Source organism: Chiloscyllium plagiosum, chromosome 16 (genome assembly GCF_004010195.1).
Source record: "Chiloscyllium plagiosum isolate BGI_BamShark_2017 chromosome 16, ASM401019v2, whole genome shotgun sequence".
NCBI classification, from domain to species: domain Eukaryota; kingdom Metazoa; phylum Chordata; class Chondrichthyes; order Orectolobiformes; family Hemiscylliidae; genus Chiloscyllium; species Chiloscyllium plagiosum.
This window is the reverse complement of record NC_057725.1, coordinates 63363497-63385294: the sequence shown is the minus strand read 5'-3', so window position 1 is coordinate 63385294 and position 21798 is coordinate 63363497. Positions and strand designations below refer to the sequence as shown.

The 21798-nt window shown below is 46.8% G+C and overlaps 1 protein-coding gene and 1 long non-coding RNA gene across 4 annotated transcripts in view; one reads left to right on the top strand and one right to left on the bottom strand.

Annotated features, from left to right (window-relative positions):
- LOC122557972 overlaps positions 1-5666 on the top strand; it is a 9832-nt gene extending 4166 nt beyond the window's left edge. Inside the window, exon 3 of the long non-coding RNA XR_006313991.1 lies at positions 5503-5666. This is a non-coding gene — a long non-coding RNA (uncharacterized LOC122557972). The remainder of the gene's footprint in view (positions 1-5502) is intronic.
- The window catches only part of LOC122557968 (excitatory amino acid transporter 2-like), a 510588-nt gene that overhangs the window by 60178 nt on the left and 428612 nt on the right, over positions 1-21798 (bottom strand). The window lies entirely within an intron of this gene.

Here is a 21798-nt window from a genome sequence, read left to right as displayed (position 1 = left end):
GTTTTTGTTTGAGAGTGTTGGTGGGTTTGTGTAGTCTGGCTGTCATTTCTGAAACTTCTTTGATGTATGGTAAGGTGGTTAGGGTTTCTGGCTGTGTTAGGTCTGCTTGTCATGGTTTGTTCTTGAGGAATCTGCGGACTGTATTTTTTTGAGTATCCGTTCTTCTTGAATACGTTGTATATGTGGTTCTCCTCTGTTTTCCGAAGTTCGTCTGTGCTGCAGTGTGTGGTGGCTCGTTGGAATAGTGTTCTGATACAGCTTCATATATTAACATGGCTAGAGCATTAACTAACTAATGGAAGACAAAGAGTTGGCGTAAAGGGTGGATTTTTGGCCTGGCAAGTGGAGTGCCACAGGGACCAGTGCTGGAGCCACAATTACTTACAATCTACATTAATGACTTAGATAGCGGAAGTGAATGTACTTTCACCAAGTTTGTCGATGGCACAAAATTATGTGGGAAGGCAAATGGTGAGAGTGGCACAAAGAGTCTTCAGAGGGATATAGGCAACTTTAGTGAGTGGGCAAAACTAAGCAGATGAAATATAATGTGGGAAATTGGAAGATTATGCAGTTTAGCAAGAAGAATGCAGGCGCTGAATATTATTTAAATTGAGAAAGACTGCAGAAAGCTATGGAACAGAGGGATTTTGGGGTCCTCATCCATGAGTCATGAAAAGCTGGTGGGTAATAGGGAAGACAAATGACCTGATGGCCTATATTTCCAAAGGGAATGGAGTATAAAAATAGGGAGGCTTTCCTAAAGGGATACAAGGCATTAGTAAGACTTGACCTGGAATATCATGAACAGTTTTCAATCCCTTACCTAAGGGAAGATAAACGGCTATTAGAGGCAGTCCAGAGAAGGTTCACTGGGCTGATACCAGCTATGGAGGGACTGCCTTATGAGGAAAGGTTGAGTAGGCCTGGGCCTGTTCTCAATGGTTTAGAAGAATGAGACCTCATTGAAACATACAAGATTCTTAGGGGATTTGACAGGGTGAGTGTGAACAGTTTGTAACCCATTGTCTAGGACCAGAAGGCATAACTTCAGAGGAAGGAATCATCCATTTAAGACAGAGATGAGGAAGGGATTCTTCTCTCAGAGGAGAGTAAGCTTGTTGAATTCTTGAACACAGAGGGCTGGAGAGACAGTGGTATTAGGTATTTCAAGGCTGAGGTAGAGAGATTTTTCATCAGTAATGGAATCAAGGCTTTAGGGTTATAGGAAGGAGAGTGGAGTTCAGGACTATTAGATCAGCTGTGATTTCAATGATTGGGCTGAATGGCCTAGTTCCCCATGGTCTTATGCTACCGGGGGTATTTACCCCTCCCACTCTATGATACAGGGGGGTATACACCCCTCCCACTCTGTGATACAGGGGGTATTCACCACTCCCACTCTGTGATACAGGGGGTATTCACCACTCCCACTCTGTGATACAGGGGGGTATATACCCCTCCCAGTCTATGATACAGGGGGTATTCACCACTCCCACTCTATGATACAGGGGGGTATACACCCCTCACACTCTGAAATACAGGGGGGTAATCACCCCTCCCACTCTGTGATACAGTAGGGTATTCACCCCACCCACTCTGTGATAAAGGGGTGTATTCACCCCTCCCACTCTGTGATATGGGAGGTATTTACCCCTCCCACTCTGTGATAAAGGGGGTATTCACCCCTCCCTCGGTGTAATACAGGGGTTTTTCACCCCTCCCACTCTGTGATACAGGGGGGTATTGATCCCTCCAACTCTGTGATACAGGGGTTATTCACCCCTCCCTCTGTGTAATACAGGGGGTATTCACCCCTCCTTCTGTGTAATACAGGGGTTTTTCACCCCTCCCACTCTGTGATACAAGGGGTATTCACCCCTCCCACTCTGTGATACAGGGGGGTATCCACCCCTCCCACTCTGTGAAACAGGGGGTATTGATCCCTCCAACTCTGTGATACAGGGGGAGTTATTCACCCCTCCCACTCTATTATACAGGGGGTATTCACCCCTCCCACTCTGTGATACGGGGGGGGGGGCGGTATTCGCCCCTCTCACTCTGTGACACAGGGGGGGGGTTATTTACCCCTCCCACTCTGTGATACGGGGGGGGGGTATTCACCCCGCTCACTCTGTGACACAGGGGGTATACACCCCTCCCACTCAGGTACAGGGGGGTATTTACCCTTCCACTCTGTGGTACGGGGGTATTTACTCCTCCCACTCCGTGATACAGGGGGTATTCACTCCTCCCTTCTCTGTGATACGGGAGAGGGTTTTTACCCATCTCATTCTGTGACACGGGGGTATACACCCCTCCCACTCAGGATCAGGGGAGTATTTACCCCTCCCACTCTATGATACAGGGGGTATTCACCCCTCCCACCCTGTGATACAGGGGGTATTCACCCCTCCCACTGGGTTAAAGGGGGGTGGGTATTCACCTCTCGCACTCTGTGTTACTGGGGGTATTCACCCCTCCCACTCTGTGATACAGGGGGTATTTACCCCTCCCACTCCGTGATACAGGGGGTATTTACCCCTCCCACTCTGTGATACAGGGGGTATTCCCCCCTCCCACTCTGTGATACAGGGGGTATACACCCCTCCCACTCAGGATCTGGGGGGTATTTACCCTTCCCACTCTATGATACAGGGGGCATTCACCCCTCCCACTCTGTGATATGGGGTGTATTTACCCCACCCACTCTGTGATAACGGGGGTATTCACCCCTCTCACTCTGTGATACAGGATGTATACACCCTTCCCACTCAGGTACAGAGATGTATTTACCCCTCCCACTCTGTGATACAGGGGGTATTTACCCCTCCCACTCTGTGATAACGGGGGTATTCACCCCACCCACTCTGTGATACAGGGTGTATATACACCTCTCCCACTCAGGTACAGGGGGGTATTTACCCCTCCCACTCTGTGATACAGGAGGTATTCACCCCTCCCACTCTGTGATACGGGGGTATTTACCCCTCCCACTCCGTGATACAGGGGGTATTTACCCCTCCCACTTTGTGATACGGGGGGGTATTCACACCTCCAACTCTGTGAAAAAGGGGGGCATTCACCCCTCGCACTGTGTGATCCTGGGGGGTAATCACTCCTCCCACTCTGTGATACAGGGGGCTTTTTACCCCTCACACTCTGTGATACAGGGGGTATTTACCCCACCCTCTCTGTGGTACAGGGGGTATTTACTCCTCCCACTCTGTGATATGGGGGGTATTCACTCCTCCCTCTCTGTGATACTGGGGTATTTCCCCCTCCCACTCTGTGATATAGGGGGTATTTACTCTCCCACTAAGGTACAGTGGGTATTTACCCGCCCCACTCTGTGATACAGGGGGTATTTCCCCCTCCCACTCTGTGATATAGGGGGTATTTACCTCTCCCACTCAGGTACAGGGGGTATTTACCCCCCACTTATGTCCAGGAGGGTATTTACCCCTCCCACTCTGTGATACAGCAGGTATTCACCCCTCCCACTCTGTGATACAGGGGGTATTCACCCCTCCCACTCTCTGATACGGGGGGTTAATTACTCCTCCCACACTGTGATAAAGGGGGGTATTCACCCCTCCCACTCTGTGGTACAGGGGGTATTCACCCCTCCCACTCTGTGATACAGCGGGTATTCACCCCTCCCTCTCTGTGATACAGGGGGTATTCACCCCTCCCACTCTGTGGTACAGGGGGTATTCACCCCTCCCACTCTGTGATACAGCGGGTATTCACTCCTCCCTCTCTGTGATACAGGGGGTATTCACCCCTCCCACTGTGTGATACAGGGGGGTATTCACCCCTCCCACTCTGTGATACAGGGAGTATTTACCCCTCCCACTCTGTGGAATTGAGGGGTATTCACCCCACCCACTCTGTGGTAAAGGGGGATATTCACCCCTCCCACTCTGTGGTAAAGGGGGGTATTCACCCCTCCCACTCTGTGTACTGGGGGTATTTACATCTCCCACTCTGTGATACAGGGGCTATTCACCCCTCCCACTCTGTGACACAGTGGGGTATTCACCCCTCCCACTCTGTGATACAGGGGATATTTACCCCTCGCACCATGTGATACAGGGTGGTATTCACCCCTCCCACTCTGTCGTATAGGGTGTATTTACCCCTCCCACTCTGTTATACAAGGGTATTCACCCCTCCCACTCTGTCAGGTCGGAGTATTTAATCCCAATACTCCCTAGTAAGTGAGGTACTTTGTCCTAGTTCTTTCATTTATTCACAGGATGAGGGTGTGCCTGGCTAGGCCAGCATTTATTGCCTATCCCTAATTGCCCAGAAGGCAGTTTGGGGTCACCACATTACTGTGGGTCTGGGCACACATGTAGGCCAGACCAGATAAAGATGGCAGTTCCCTTCCCTCAAGGGCATTAATGGCGTAGATGGGCCTTCCTCGACAATTAGTCATTATTTAATTCCAGATTTTATTGATTAAATTAAATTCCACCGTCTGCATGGGGGGATCGAACTTGGCTACCCAGAACAGTCGGCAAGTGTGGGTACTGCAGATGCTGGAGATTAGAGTCAAAATTGGACTCGTGCTGGAAAAGCACAGCAGGTCAGGCAGCATCCGAGGAGCAGGAAAATTGATGTTTCGGGCAAAAGCGCTTCATCAGCCATATCCAGAACGTTTCCTGGGTCTCTAGATTAATGGTCTGGTGATAATACCACTCAGCCATCACCTCACCAATGGTGCAGCCCTACACTCCATGGTGTGGGGTAATTAGTCCCTACACTCTTTGGTTCAGGAGATATTTAGTGCTAAGTCAAGGTCCAGGGGTATTAATTCTCACACTCCCTGTTACAGGGCTATTCAGCCACTCTCACAATTCCATTAGGAGTAAAGGTGTTCACTCCTACCAGCCAGAGTGTGAGGGGATAGGGTGTTGTTTCAGACTGACCATGCCCAGCACAGTAGCAGGGGTGGGTTAGTTCGGTTATTTCCTCCTCTGATCACACAGAACTGCTTCTTGGAGCTGAGCAAGAAATTGCCAAACATTCTCCAGATTCTATGGTAACATTTTCTCAAACATGTATTCATCAGAGAGGAGTTAATGAATTTTCTTTCATAAAGAACGTCCTCTGAGCACACATTCTCCTTTGATGTGTCCTCCCTTTCCCCCTGAAAATACATTCAGTTTTATAGTGCTTGGCACTGGCAGTGTCTTTTCAGATTAATAATGAGCCAGTCTCCGGCTGCCAGTGACTCAAAGGGATCTGCAACTAGATCCTCAGAAATCAGTTTTTAACAATGTGTAAATGAAACAATAAAACAAACCAATTAAACAATAAGTCCACAAGTAGCCAAAGGAAATGTTAAAATACTGGAAGCAATCTAGTGCTGTCAATCCTGAAATTTATCCATTATCAGTCCACCTGGTTAGACTTCAACATTATATTTCTCAGACATGGAAACTTATGACTACACTTTGTAGTGAAAAGGTGCAAGTTAGTATTTCAGGTAAGTCACCTACCTTGGACACACAAGGAATTCGCAACCAATATTGATCCCACAGCTCCAATTAACAGATGTTGGAACATACTTGTCTTGTTTTAGGTAACAGTCAGTGGCTCTCACTCTCTCCTGGCTGAGGAGTGAAAAGTGTGAGTGATTTTTTTTCAATCAACTGCTCCTCTCCTCTATCCCCTAGTGAGTTGAGTTTTTTTTTTAACTTGGTTTTATTCTGATTGAATAAGTTGGGGAGGGGGAGGGAACACAGGGAATGACGTGAGATCACATTGACTCTCTCTCTCACACACACACGCACACACACACACACCCTCTCTCTGCAAGTTCAGTAATACAGCAGTCCAAAATGCTTTCAGCACCACTTGCAGAGAGCAGACCACAGTCACACACATCCTGCTTACTAAACTGTGCAAAAGCTAAACAAACAGGCAATAGCACCCATCCCCGGAGAAACTCCCTGAGAGGTCACATTGCCGTTGGGTTTGGTGTTCATTGCCAGACTTGTGGGCTGTAATCTGATGTATTTTTTTCTCTCTATGAAAACTGACACCCAAGTGGGTTCATGCAGGACCCACCAGCAGCAACAATCCCCACTTTGGTGAGTATCCTGCCCATTGCAGTCAAAATGAGCCTCACATACTGACCATTCTCTCAGGGGGAATGGGGTTGCCACAGCTGGTGAAATCCTGGGCTTGGTATTTAGCAAAGTTAGACCTTCCTACAGCACTATGGACTGAAATTTGATTTCACCTTGGAGTTAAAGGCGACGGTGGAGTAGAGAGGAGTCAGCAAGCTCAGCAGAATCTCAGAGCTCCTGAGATCACAGCATGGTGTCCCCTCACAGTGAGAAACTCAGTCCTCACTCAACAGTGACATTAATAATCCACTGGTTTGCGCTATACAGTTCAGAGAACCTTTTCAAATGCAGGCTGGATGCTTTGCAAATGTGAACTCACTTTTTAAAAGAGGTTGGGCAATTCAGAGCTGCCGTGGGTAACCACATCGTTGCTGGATTCTCATAAGAAGGAGAAGCCAAGCTGGTTTCTTAGTGGCCTTTCAGGAGGAAAACAGACTGTGCTAAAGCGATCTGGTCTATATGTGACTCCAGCCCCGCCCTGATGTGCTTGACCCTGATGTGTTATCTGAAGTGGCTCAACAAGGCTACACTGTATTGTAACAAACTCGCGACGAGGACCACAGAGCAGACACAGAAGGGTGATCAATGCTGGCCTTGCAGGCAACACCCACATCCCAAGAATGCACAATGCCACTGAGTCAGTCATTTCCTGTTACAACCCAGCTGTCATGTAGAACTCGCACTGAGTTGGCACACTGGATACAGCATCAATCCTCAAAGGTTACCAGCAGCTTTGGAACTCTAAGGCGATGCAACTTTGAGTAAGGAATCCTGCGTTCAAAAGCAGTTGGTAGTGGACGACAGAGAAAGGCCAATGCTTCCTTACTCCATCACTGTAGCCACATGGATCTCACCCTCCAGCCTTATACTGTATAAACCAACATTACTGAAACACTCACCTCCTCCTACAGCCCATCAGCCAGCAGCAAAATCTCAAGATGTGCCGATGCTACTCAAGTGCTTGTTAAATCGGTGCAGAAGCCTTTTGTCCCAAGTCTGCCCAACCTACACAGATTTTCATGGCTTTGGCATCGGAACTGAAAGCTGATATCTCCAAAACAAAAGCAGAAATTGCTGGGAAACATCAGCAGGTCTGGTAGGTCTGTGGAGAGAAAGCACAGTTCACATTTCAGGTCCAGTGACCCTTCCTCAGAACTAATTGTCACTGGGAAAAGGTTGCTACATATGCTGAAGATGAGAGTGGGGAGGGGGAGACTAAATGATAGGTGGGGATAGAGCCCAGAGAGAGAGAAAAATGTTGGACAGACAAAGGAGTGGGTTAGCACTGCTGCCTCACAGCGCCAGGGACTCAGGTTCGATTCCAGCCTCGGTGACAGTCTGTGTGGAGTTTGCACATTCTCCCTGTGTCTGTGTGGGTTTCCTCCGGGTGCTCCAGTTTCCTCCCACAATCCAAAGATGTGCAGGTCAGGTGAGCTGGCCAAGCTAAATTGCCCAAAGTATTCAGGGATGTGTAGGTTAGGTGCATTAGTCAGGGGTAAATATAGGGTAGGGGAATGGGTCTGGGTGGATTACTCTTCGGAGGGTCTACACAGGCCCTGAAGCTCTTTGGAGGGTCGGTGTGGACTTGTTGGGCCGAAGGGCCTGTTTCCATATTGTAGGTGAGTGAATAGGTACTCTTGGGGCTAACAATGGGTTGCTTGTGAAAGCAGCCCATGTGATAACAAGGCCTGGTGGGTGGGGGTTGGGATAAGGTCATGGGAGAAGCTCAAACCCTAAAGTTGTTGAACTTGATATTGAGTCCAGAAGGCCGCAGGATTCGCAAGCAGAAAATGAGATGTTATTCTTCCAGCTTGCACTGAGCTTCATTGGATCACTGCAGTAAGCCTGAGACAGAGACGACATTGTGAGCAGCAAATGCAGTAAACTAGATGGAATGAAGTGTAGATAAATTGTTGCTTCACCTGGAAGGAGTGTTTGGACCATTGGATACTCAGGAGGGAGGAGGTAAACTGGCAGGTCTCCTGCAACCACAGAAAGGTACCATAGGGCTGTGGGGGGGGTGTTGGCATTGAAGAAGGAGTGGACCAGGGTGTCCCAGAGAGCACAGTCATTATGGAAGGCTGACATGGAAGGGGATCTGGTGGTAGCATCCTGCTGGAGGTGGCGGAAGTCACAGCTAATGATCCTCTAGATGTGGATGCTGGTGGGATGGTACGTGAAGGCAAGGGGAACTCTATTGCTGTTGTTGGAGGGAAGTGAGTGGGTGAGAGCCGAAGTGTGGGAGATAGGTCGGACACAGATGAGGGCCCTGTTGTAGTGGGGAATCCTCGGTTGAGGAAGAAGGTGGAAATTTCAGAAGCACCCTTGTTGAAGTTGGCATCATCAGAACAGATGTGTCAGAGACAGAGGGACTGGGAGAATGGAATAGAGTCTTTACAGGAAGCAGGGTGTGAGGATGTATACTCAAGGTAACTGTGGGAGTGAGTGGGTTTGTAGTGGATATTAGTGGCCAGCCTTTTGCTAGAAATGGAAACAGAGGTGTCGAGGAAGGGAAGGGAGGAGTTAGAGGTAGACCAGGTGAAGGTGAGGGCGGGGTGGAAATTGGAAGTAAAATTGATAAAACTTTCCAACTCCAGAAAAGAGAGGGAAGCAGCACCGATGATACCATCGATATACCAGAGAAAGAGTTATGGGTGGGAATCGGAATAGGACTGGAACAAGGAGTGTTCCACATACCTTACAGAGAGACAGGTATAACTGGGGTTCATGTGGGTATCCATGGCCACCCGTCTGGCCTGAAGAATGTGAGAGTAGGTAAAGGAGAAGTTATTCAGGGTGAGGATGAGTTTGGGCAGGGGGAAGAGGGTGAGGGGGTGTGGAGACGGTTCAGGCCTTTGCTGCAGGATGAAGCAGAGAGCCCTGAGACCACCTTGATGGGGGATGGATGTGTGAAGGGGTTACATGTGCATGGTAAAGAGGAGGCAGCTGGAGCCCACAAACTGGAAATTCCGAAACTGGTATAAAGCGTCAGAGGAATTGCGGATGTAATTGGGCAGGGACTGGACAAGGGGAGAAAAGACTGAGTCATGGTAGAAAGAGCTGGGTTCTGTGGGGCAGGAGCAGGCAGAAACAATGGGTGTCCCTGGGGCAGTCCTGTTTGTGGATTTTGGGAAGGAGGTAGAAGCAAGCTGTGCTACATCCAAGGTTCACATGACTGTGGTGAGTCACAGTGTGAAGTGTACAAATGCATCTGACCAAACGTTCCCTTCTTTATAGAGAAAAGAAAATTGCACACACTACCACTGGCAACTGCAAATCACCCAATGTGTATGGTGTAGGAAAAAGTCTTCTTCAGGAACAAAAACTATTTGTTCGTTCCAGTCTGTCCCTGCACACACATTTCCTTTGGTCTTTTAATGGTGCATAGTCAGTGTCATAGAGTCATAGCTGTAGAGTTTTACAACACGGTCAGAGGCCCTTCAGCCTATCATATGCCATGCTGGTCACCAAGCACCTATTTACTGTATCTCATTAGCCAGCACTTGACCCATAGCTTTGAATACTGTGGCACTTCAAGTGACCACCTCAAAATAGTTCTTAAATGTTGTGATGGATTCATGTCAGATAGTAAGGTCCAGCCACCTACTACACTCTAGCTGAAAGAATGCTTCCTTAAATCATCCCTTTCACTTAAATCTCTGCTCCATTGTTAATGATCCGTCTACTAATGGGGAGCGGTGCAAGTCGTTCTTGGATCTTCATCTGATGACTACTCATCCTGGGCTGATGTTCCTTCTTCAGCTCCAGGGGGTATCATTCAATTTACATTAGTACCTTGGATGAAAATACACTGGCTGTCCATTCTGCAGGTAAGTTGCTCCCAGTCCTGTCTCTCTGCCATTACACTGTAAGCTGTCTTCATCACTTATGTTGTATTACCCAAGCACTGGTGCTGTCAGAGCTAACTGTTTGATTCTACAGAATATAGCTCCTTGTTCTTTGCTGCAGTATCGTTAGGACTTGGAATATTTGTGCACGAAACTCAGAAAGCTAGGACACAGGGTGCAGCAGGTAATCAGGGAGGCTAATGGAATATTGGCCCTTATTTCAAGGGAGCTGGAGTAGAAGAGTAGGGTAGTCTTACTGCAACTGCACAAGACCATATCTGGAGTACCAGTGAGCAGTTGTGGTCCCTTTAGTTAAGGAAAGATATTATTTCATTGGAGACAGTTCAGAGAAAGTTGACTAGGATGATCCCTGTTATGAAGGGATTGTCTTGTGAGCAAAGGTGAACAGATTGGAACTCTCCTCAGGGGATTGACAGAGTAAATGCTGAGAGGATGTTTCCCCTCATGGGAGAGTCTAGGACCAGAGGGTATAGTCTCAGAATAAAGGGGAACCAATGGAAGACTGAGATGAGGAGGAATTTCTTCTCTCTGAGAGTTGTGGGTCTTTGGAACTCCTTGCCACAGAGAGCTGTGGGGACAGAGTCCATGTGGTTATTTAAAGTTGAGATAGTTAGATCCTTGACCAGTCAGGGAATTGGAGGTTATAGGGAAAGGACAGGAAAGTGGACTTATACGCAAAGCTGGCAGGAAGGGTAGCCTTCATGTAGCTGGACACGAGCCATGTGTATCTACAACTGCAGTTAGATGAGGCTTCCCAGATGTGTGGCATAATTAATGCTCACAAGAGTTTGTACCGATTTACGAGATTGTTATTTGAGGTATCATCAGCCTGTGTCATTTTTCAGTGGATGATGAAGAACATTTTGCAAGGTCTACCCCAGGTCGCCATTTATCTGGAACGACTTGCAATGACAAGAGCACTTACAGAACCTGGACCTCGTCCTTGGACTTTTCTCCCAGCCTGGCAAATGGCTTAGAAGGGAAGAATGTGTGTTCTCGGCAAGCCAGGGGACCTGCTTAGGCTAGAAAATTGACAAGACTAGTAAAGGATAAAGTGAAAGATAAAGGGAGGGCGATCAAAGGTGGCCTGGCTCCCACGTCAGTACTGGAGATTAGGCCTTTCCTTGGATTAGCAAATTATAATGGAAAGTGCAGATGTAACCTGGCTTTCATCTTGTCGCCCTTACATCTGCTATTGACAAAGGGTCAGCTTTGGAAATGGCCTCATAGCCAAGATGTAGCCTTTGGGGAAGTGAAGAAGCAGCTATCATTGCCCAAAGCTGTTGGTACACTATGATGCCAAGCCAGATCTGGTGCTGACACGTGATGTGCCCCTATACGGTATCGGGCCAGTGGTGACCCCCTGGAGAGGAACGCCCAACATCATTCACCACCAGGACTTTGGCTGGTGCAGGGTGTAAATACACCCAGATAGAGAAGGAAGGTTTGGCGGTCATATTTGGTGTGAGAAGGTTCCACCAGTACCCTGACAGGTGGAAATTTGTCATAGTAACAGACCACAAACCCCTGCTAGGGCAACTCAAAGCGGATAAGGCAATGCCAGTCATACCTTCAGGTTGAATTCAGTGGTGGGCTGTAAGTGCATACAATTACAAATTGGATTACCATCCCAGGAGGCCCAGCAGCAACTGTGGATGCACTGAACCGCCTCCTGCTGGAAGGTACATCATCGGTACATACACCAGTACTAGAAGAGTCTGTTTTGGTTTTAAACTTTCTGGATACCTTTCCAGTCATTGGTGACAATACCCGACTGTGAACACAAGAAAGATCCCACCCTGGCAACACTGAAACAGCTGGTGGTGATGGGGGAGTAAGAAGAGCCATTACAACCAGACATGAAACCTTCCTGGACCCAGTGAGACCAGATCACAGTAGAGGACACTATATAATGATCAGGAGCGAGAGTGATTGCCCTGAGCAAAGGTCACCACCAGATACCGGCTGAAAACCACCAGGGTCATCCAGCAGTGTCCAAAGTCAAGATGCTGGCCAGATGTGATGTCTGGTGGCCAGGATTAGATACAGACATAGCTGCATTGGTGGGGCAGTGCCCAGAGTGCCAACAAGGTGGGCACATTCATGAGCAGGGCAGGGTAAGCCCTGGACTCAGTTGCACATTGACCATGCCAGTCCTTTTATGAGCTCAATGTTCTTGGTCATTGTGGACATCCACTCAACGTGGTTGGACATGCATAGAGTTCATTCAGTGAACTCACGGATGAGGATTGAAAAGCTGTGAGCATCTTTTGCAATAAACAATGTGATGATGCTGCTCCTTTAACAAGGTTATGGTGTCCTTAGTTTCTTTTTTCAGAGAGATTGTAAAAGACACAGACTCCAAAAAGTCTGGGGTTGAAGTGTTTTTGGGCCAATTTGATAATAGCTAACAGATACTGCCTCAGACAGAAGGCTTTTAAGTTAAAAAAAAACACTTGTACAATGAAAGGGGAGTGGCCAGTTCTCCCAGCTCAGCTTTTCTCTGGTTTGGTTTGGTTTTAGCAGAATGTTGTAAAAGCTGCTGGACCCAAGAGAGGCAGGTCCTTGCTGACCCTCCTCTCTCTGTGACATCTGTCCTTTAAGACCCTGTGTTTGATATTATCTTTTGTACCAAGGCGTGTTTGTGACGATGGTTGCAATCATTAAGTGGGTATAACCTGTTGGATTTTGGGATAGGTTACGTTATTCTGTATTCTGTTTTCTGTTGTTTGTGTCTCATTTGGTAACCTTGTAAATAAATTCTGTTTCGTTTACCACTAAGTGCTTTGACAAGCTGCATCCCTCTGTGTTACACCAGCTTTTAAAAACTAACAAAGTTAGGTTTGGGGCTACTTTTTTGAAATGTTTTGAGGGGGTCTGACCTGGTCCAGAACAATGGACTCCCAGAACTGTTGGTCACAGACAATGGAACACCATTTACCAGCAGGGAGTTTGAGTTATTTACTAAAGTTGAATGGCATCAGACAGCTCCATACCATTCACTATCCAACAGTGTGGCAGAAAGAGCAATCCAAATGTCGAAGGCAGGCTTAAAGCAGAGAGTTTCACTCGATACCAAACTGTCCCAGTTCTTGATTGATTATCAGGACACCCCTCATGCAACTGCAAGGATAGTTCCAACAGAGCTGCTAACGCGGAGAAGAGTCTGCACCAGGTTAAACCTGACCTTCCCGGACCTGGGTGACCAGGAACACCAATTTCGAGACACAAGAGTCGGCTAAGCAAGAGAGACAGTTTGCTTCCGAGGCTGAAGTTTGGAGTAGGAACCACGGGAATGGCCCTGCATGGGGATGAGGTCTGGTCAACACAAGGTCAGGTCCCGTGATATGCGAAGTTCTGGCAGGTGAGGCGGTCCGGATTAAGTGCAAGGATCACATGTAAGTTGCAAACCCGCGAACGGGGCAGGGGGTAACACATACCCAGCCCCTCAGGACAACCGGGAAGGCTGTCGGAAGCGAGGGTTCTGCCCCCTTCGTCTAGCGTCAAACAAACTTTGGGCACAGTGAATGTTGCAGCCTCGGTACCTGTACCACCTGAAGAAGAGGATGAGTTTCTTCTGAGGCACTTTGCTCTCAAGAGGTGGGCTACAGAGGTCAAGGCAGAAAGGGAACAAGGTACATTTGATGACTGAGGGTAACAGAGATGTGGGTGAGCTGAAACCCGCACTGGCCCCGATTTTGTGTTTCGGATCGGAAAACTGATTCCAATCCTGATCGTTCAGATTTGCCTTTACGGGAATCCTGGGTGTGGGCTTTCAGACCTTGTCAGCTGGGTTAGGTGAGTCCAGGAGGGCAACGCGGCCAGACAGCAGTGAGGGAGACCAGGGATCGAACCAGGCCCCTTCTCCAGGCCACTTCCTGCTGTATTCCATAATCTAATGCTACCTCCACAACCGCTAAGGGAATTGTAGGTCAGGGAAGTGAGGGTTAAGATGCCAGAGGGCGAGGAGGAGGATGGCGGATGCATGAAGGGCTACAAGTGGGTAAGGAGTAGGTGCCAGGGAGAGAACATCATACTACAGTAGCTGAATTGGTGAGTCCTTAGGATAGGTCAAGGTACAACCATAACTCTAGCCCTAACTCTAATCCTAATTCACTCCTTAACTTTAGCCTGAGAATGTAACCTGACCCTAATCCCAAATTTAGCCCTCACCCAAACCCTAATCCTAACCTTAACCCTAACCCTCACCATAATGCTAATCCTAAACCAAACCCTAAGGCTAACCCTGATCCAAATCCTAACTCTAGCTCTACCCCTAAACCTAACCCAAGCTGGAACGCTACTGAAGGTCTGATGGAACCATAAGCCTAACCCTAAAGCTAAATGGAATCCTACCGCTTAGGGTAAGTCAGGGTGGAATGCCTAACCCTAACCCTGACCCCAACCCTAATCCTAAACCTAACCCTAACCCGAGTCCTATATCTAGCCATAGCCCTAACCCCAACCATAACCCTCCGTCCAGACCTAGTCCTAACTTTAGCCCAAATCCTAGAGGCAGCAGAGGGGCTCGGGTTGAGGTGTGGGGGTGTTTGAGGTGAAGAGTGTTGGCTTTTGGAGAGTCAAGTGCCAAGTATGAGGACAGTCAGATACAGGAGGGTCTTGGAGGGAGTCAAGGATTGGGTTGGGTTCGGACTCACGGAGGGTATTGGGCTTAGGAAGGGCAAATTGGGGAGAGGGGGTTGGGTACTCATTGAGGGTCAAAGTGGGGTCAGTGGTAAGTTAGGAGTTTAGTTTCATAGTTATAGACAGCGAGCGTAAATATTTAATCCTCTTAACTTTTCCTGGTTAACCATTATACAAGTCAGGCAGATTGTCTGAAGTTTTTGCTGCTAACTCAGAGTTGGCTAATTTTTCGAAGGACTCCAGACATTAGGTAATTGATCATTGGCAGTTTTGATTTCTTGGACAATTCAGCTGTGTCAGGACCCTGATACACAACTCCAGTCATGAAGTCAGACAGCATGGAAACTCATCCTTCGGTACAACCCGTCCATGTCAACCAGTTATCTGAAAATAATCTCAACCCATTTACCAGCATTTGGCCCATATCCCTCCAAATCTTTTCTCTTAATATACCCATCCAGATGCCTTTTAAATGTTGCAATTGTACCAGCCTCCACCACTTCCTCTGGCAACTCATTCCATACACACACCACCCTCTACTTGAAAAAGTTGCCCCTCAGGTCCCTTTTAAATCCTGCCCCTTCACCTTAAACCTATACCCTCTAGTTTTGGACTCCCCCACCCCAGGAAAGAGACTTTGTCTATTTCCCCTGACCATGCCCCTCATGATTTCATAAACCACGATGAGGTTACCGCTCAGCCTCCGAGGCTCCAGGGAAAACAGCCCCAGCCTGTTCAGCCTCTCCCTATAGCACAAATCCTTCAACCCTGGCAACTTCCTTGTAAATCTTTTCTGAACCCTTCCAAGTTTCACAACATCTTTTCAATAGGAGGAAGACTAGAATTGCACCCAATATTCCAACAGTGGCCGAACCAATGTACTGTACAGCCCCAACATGACCTCCCAACTCCTGTACTCAATACTCTGACCAATAAAGGAAAGCATACCAAGCGCCGTCTTCACTATCCTATCTACTTGCAACTCCACTTTCAAGGAAACTACAAACCTGAACTCCAAGCTCTCTTTTTTCAGCAAATTTCCCAGGACCTTGCCATTCGGTGTCTAAGTCCTGCCTTTCCACCTCACATTTATCTAAATTAAACTCTATCTGCCACTCCTCGGTCCATTGACCCATCTGATCAATTTCTCCACCACTGCAACAATAACCTTCCTAATGGAAGATTTGGGTGAATGTCCAACCATGAGAACGTTGGAGTAGTCAGGTCCGGGAAAGGGAAAGGCTTGGATGAAAATGTTTGTCAGCAGATGGTTTGAGAAAGGGACAGAGAAAAGTAACATGGATAAAGCAGATCAGGGAGTCTCGATAAGAGAGAGATGTGAGTTTCTGAAGGTCAGTTTAGATTCTCAAAAGAGGACGAGACTGTAAGAAGTAAGTTTCATCCTGTGCCATCTTCAGGGAAGGACTGTGGAGGTCCAGGGTCCAAAGTTGTGATTTTGGTGTTCTGAATGTTGTGATGTAGACTGGAGGTTGGGAACCAGCAGTTCAGTGAATCGGATTGAGCGTTGTCAGAAGTGGTGGAGAGGTTGAGTTGGGTATTGAGTGGTAATTGGCCTCTTGATAGTCGTTGGATTGGAGAAGGCATTGTTTGTCGATGGAACGGAGGGGGAATAAGTGAGGAGCCTCTGGGGCTAATGACTGGAGTCTTGATGGTGGATCATTCCCTCCTCGAGCACTGAGACATCTGGAGCTAGGACACTGAATCTTTGTGTCACTACAGCAGTGTGAACTCTCACTGGCCAGAAACACTGCCTACACATCTCAGTGTTCTTGATAATTTCTCTACAGATATATTTTACAACGATTCATCATTAGCTTCCCTCACAAGCGGTTTAAAAGGTGAGGTTAGATGATGTGTACTCAAGGCAAATGAAACATTGTGAAATAGTCCTCCCCAGTGTCCTCTATACAGTGAAGGAGACTGAATCCAGTCTGGCTCAGGTGCTCAGCTAAGGGGAGAAATGAACAACACTGAGGCCTAATGAATAACTAATGCCCATTATCATTGGACACTTCCACATCAGATGTGACATTGGTCAGATGCATTGCAAGTGCTCCCTTTGCTTATCAACCACTCCCAAACCTGATATGGGATGAGTCAGTTATTAGTCAAGCTCCTTGTACTGCCTTGCTCTGTGGGGGTTCTGAGCAAACAATGACTTTCATACACCCAGGAAATAATTTACTCCGAGCAGGCAAATACAGGACAGAGGTTTCCTTCTTCCCAGCCGCCTGACTGAAAGGTGTGCTGTGTAACAGCAGCTACTGATCTGAGTTCTTTATGTGTGATTCAGTGTTAAGTGTGTCAAAGCAGAGGAGTTCATTAATGATTACTTTTATTTGATTGGTATTGAACAGTAACAGTAGCGCACTTATTCGTAGGAGGTAACTCAATCAGGTCTGTCAAATATATCCAGGCACTTCCTACTGATGTGAGGGGCTGTGTATTCCCCATCCCTAAACCAAAGAGTGCGGCATGAGTTGTTGCTGCATCATAACAGTCATTTCCAGGTTTTCCCACGGGATACTTTTCACTTCCCAAGGATTACTTTGCCATTCTCGTTAACACATTTATTAGATGATGTTGTCATGTCTAACCATACTTTATGAATTTGTGTTGACATATGGGTTATTTGGACTCACACAGTAACAAATTTAAAAGAATTCATTAATATCTTCAATAATTATCAACTCTTCACAACTTAAAGCCACAGCGTGCAAAGGAAGCACAAATTTCCTAAACCCCACAGCTTTAAATTGGAGCAAAGTAACAGGCACTAGGAGCAACAGAATTTTTCTTTTCAAAATAACTAACGTGCACTTCTACACACAAAAGACCATTACCCTCCACACACCACCCACAGACTGGTGAGGTCCCAGATAATGTGTTTCCGGCATATACACCCAGCAGTTATAATCCTATGCAGTACAACTCAGATCTCAATCTCAGATTTCAATTGAACGATTCACAATGTTTGTTACAGTGGGATCTACTCCATAGTTTCCAAATAGATTGTCTCCTGCACCTAGGCAGCCCTAAATTAGGCATTCCATGTCAACTTGCAAGGAATTCATTACCTCAGTGTCTGACGTTTTCTTCGCTAAATATTCCTTGTTGATAAAATATTCTTTCTCCTTTTCAGGTATTGTCTCCTCCCCAGTGTTGCACCTTTCCTCTCACCCACCACCGCTCCGTGACATCTCTCTGCCCCCTCACATCTCAGATTGCTTCGTTTGTCAATCACCTTAAACCTCTGGTCCACTGGTACTCAACCTTCCACTCATGCGAATATTTTCTCAGCATCTATCTACTCAGTAATTATGGGTGGAAAGGTAACTCAGTGGTTAGCACTGCTGCCTCACAGCGCCAGGGACCCGGGTTTGATTCCCACCTCAGGTGACTGTGTGGAGTTTGCACATTCTCCCCATGTCTGCGTGGGTTTCCTCCCACAATCCAAAGATGTGCAAGTTAGGTGGGTTGGCCATGCGAAATTGTCCATACAGTTCAGGGATGAGTAGGCTAGATGGATTAGCCAATGGGAATGCAGGGATAGGGTGTGTTTAAACGTAAGAAGTAGGAGCAGGAGTAGGTCGTCTGGCCCTTCGAGCCTGATCTGCCATTCAGTAAGATCATGGCTGATCTTTTTATGGCCTCAGCTCCATCTGCCTGCCCTCTCACCATAACCTTTAATTCCTTTACACTTTGAGCAATTATCTATCTTAGCTTTAAAAACATTTACTGAGGAAGCCTTAACCACTTCACTGAGCAGGGAATGCCACAGATTCACAATCCTCTGGGTGAAGAAGTTCCTTCTCAGTTCAGTCCTAAATCTGCTCCCCTTCATTTTGAAGCCATGCTCTCTTGTCCTAGTTTCATCTACCAGTGGAAGCATTAACATAACTGTTACATAACTTCTCTGCTTTTAAACTCAACCCCTTTCGCAATGAAGGACAAAATTCCATTTGCCTTTCTAATTACTTGTTGCACCTGCAGACAAACCTTCTGTTTGGCACGAGGACACCCAGGTCCCTTTGTGAATCATCCCCGAAAGGGATGGCTTCACATTTATTAACACTGTACTCCATCTGCCAGACCTTTGTCATAATTTCCATGTTTTTATACTCGATGCCCCAACTTATAAAGCCCAGGATCCTGTATAATTTATTAACTGCACTCTCAATCTCTCCTTGCTTCAATGATTTGAGCAAACATGCTACCAGGGCCCTCAACTCTGCACCCTCTTACAAATAGCATCTTTTACTTCATATTGCCTTATTTTACATCATCTCTCCTTATTCTTCTAGCCAAAATAAATCACTTTATATTTGTCTACATAAAATTTTGTCAACCATGTCAATGCCCATTCCAAGCACATTTCCAGGTCCTCTTAATGTTCATCCACATCACAGTTCACAAACTTCCAAGCTTTGTCTCATCCAATGATGCCCTGTACATCGTTGAAATATGTCAGGGTCCTAATGCTGACCTCTGTGGTGGGTGGAATCGCAGTGTATACCTTTCTCCATCTGAAAACAACCATCTGCTACTACCCACATTCTCTTGTACCTGCATGGTCTCTCATATCCTGTTGATTCCATGGGTTCTAACTTTGTTGACCTTTGGATCAGAGGTGAGGTTGGAAGGTTCAACATGGCCATTGTTCCAGGACATGAAGGAGAGGAAATCTCTTCATATATACACATGCATTGATTCTTGGGCTGTGGCTTGGATTCCAACGACCCAGGTATAACAAATTGGAAAACCTACCTTCCTTTTGTTGAGGTTAATGAGAGCTTGGATGGTCAGAATGGGGCATATTCAACAGCACTATGAGAGGGGCTGACAGAAATGCCACTGGTTGGGACAGCCCTAACTGGCCCGAGAGAAGAGGGCAGTGAGCTGTCTTCTTGAACTGTCACCGTCCGTGTGATAGAGAGACAACCACAATGCTGCCAATGAGGGCACTCCAGGCTTTTGACCCAGCGACAATGAAGGAACAGCGATATATTTCCAAGCCGGGATGGTGAATGGCTTGAAGGGGGCCTTGCAGGTGGTGGTATCCCCAAGTATCTGCTGCCCTTGTCCTTCTAGATAGTAGTGGTTGTGGGTTTGGAAGGTGCTGTGGTGCAGCTTGTGTTTATGGGATGCTGCTGTGTGTCAGTGGTGCTCCACAAGGCTGTTGTACTCAGCCCTTACTATACTCCTTACCCACACACACACACATCTGTGTGGCCAAATTCAGCTCTCATTCCATTTACAAATTTGCTGATGACACCACCGTAGTGGGTCAGACCTCAAACAACGACGAGACAGAGTACAGGAAAGAGATAGAGAGACAACGATCTCTCCCTCACTGTCAGCAAATTGAAGGAACTGGCCATTGACTTCAGGAAGCAGATTGGATGACACACCACTGTCGCATCAATGGTGCTGAGGCGGAGATGGTTGAGAAAGCACATCAATGCCTCTATGTCCTCAGGAGGCTAAGGAAATTCGGCACATCCACAATGACTTACCAATTTTACAGCATTCTGCCTGGATGCATCACAGTGTGCTGTGGCAACTGCTCTGTTGAGAAATGACAGTGAGTTGTGAATGCAGCCCAATCCATCATGAAAACCAGCCTTCCCTCCATTGACTCTGCCTGTCCTTCCCACTGTCTTGGGAAACCAGCAGTGGGGAGGCAATAGCCTCGTGGTATTATTGCTGGGGACTGCTGATCCTGATGTTTCGGGGATCTGAGTTTGAATCCCACAATGGCAGGTGATGGAATTTGAATTCCATATAAAACAGGAATTAAGAGTCAAATGATGACAGCTCACTAATGTCCTATCGGGAAGGAAACTGTCATCCTTACCTGGCCTGGTCCTGCTGACCGACAGCAATGACTCTTACATGCCCTCTGGGCAATTAAGGATGGGCAATAAATGCTGACCTAGCCAGTGACATCCTCATCCTGTGAATAAATGATAAAAAGCATAATCGAACACCCAGTGGGCAGAATACACGTACTAACAGACTTAAGAACAGTTTCTTCCCCAAAGTTAACAGATGTATGAATGTACCTCATAGATTTGAGTTGGTCTTTCTCTGCACCTTCTCTGTAACACTACATTCTGCATTCAGTTTTATTTCCCTGATGAACTTGTGAACATATGATTTGCTTGGATAGCACACAAAACAATACTTTTCACTGTATCTCAGCACGTGTGACAATAATAAATCAAAACAAGTCATCGTGATCTTAAACAACAATAAAACAAGTGTTAGAATGAGATCTGCTTGATACTCAAATAGAGAAGATTTCAGCTAAATTTGATATCCCCATCCTTGACATCTCCATAGCTGTCATCTGCATATCCTTTTAGGGTTGTTTTATCTTGCGACACTCGGGTCTGTGGTTGTGGGTGGAGACATTGTTATGCTGTGAGCTGTGATCTCTACCTGTCATTACTGGAACATTTGTAGAAACGCTCAGTGAAAACATTGACTTTTAGCTACTCTGCTCTGCCCTATTACATGAGCCTTTCGAAGGGGTAGTGGCAGAATATGTTCAAGATTGTATTATGCATTACTCAGTGTGTTGACATAAATGGCAGTTCAGAATGCTTTGCAAAGAAAGAGTCATTTCACACAACAGTAGCGCATGCTTTAATCCATGTGGACAGGTCTGTGTGGCTTCTGCAGTGATGAGGGTCTGTCTCTTGTGAGGTATACTGGTGTGAACAGATCAAAGTACTTGGAAATTAGAGCAAAAATCGCTCAGGCAAACCACTGTTATTGGTGTTAATCTCCACAAGAGCAGGCCCAGGTGACAATGGTCACACACCCGAAATGATCTGGAAACTTCTCTTTGTAAAGACCAAGTATTTCACACACTTCATCTGGTGCATACTCTCTTGATTTACATACATCAGTATTAAACTCCATTTGCATTTCTACTGCCATCTTCAGCAGCTAATGGGACAAAGGTTGATTTGGTTTTGATACATTGGTTATTTGTACAGATTAGAAAAATGAATTCCAAACAGTCACCTACATATTCTCAACTAAACACAGGTAATACACACCCAGACACACACACAGATACACACCCACACACACAGACTCTCACACCCACA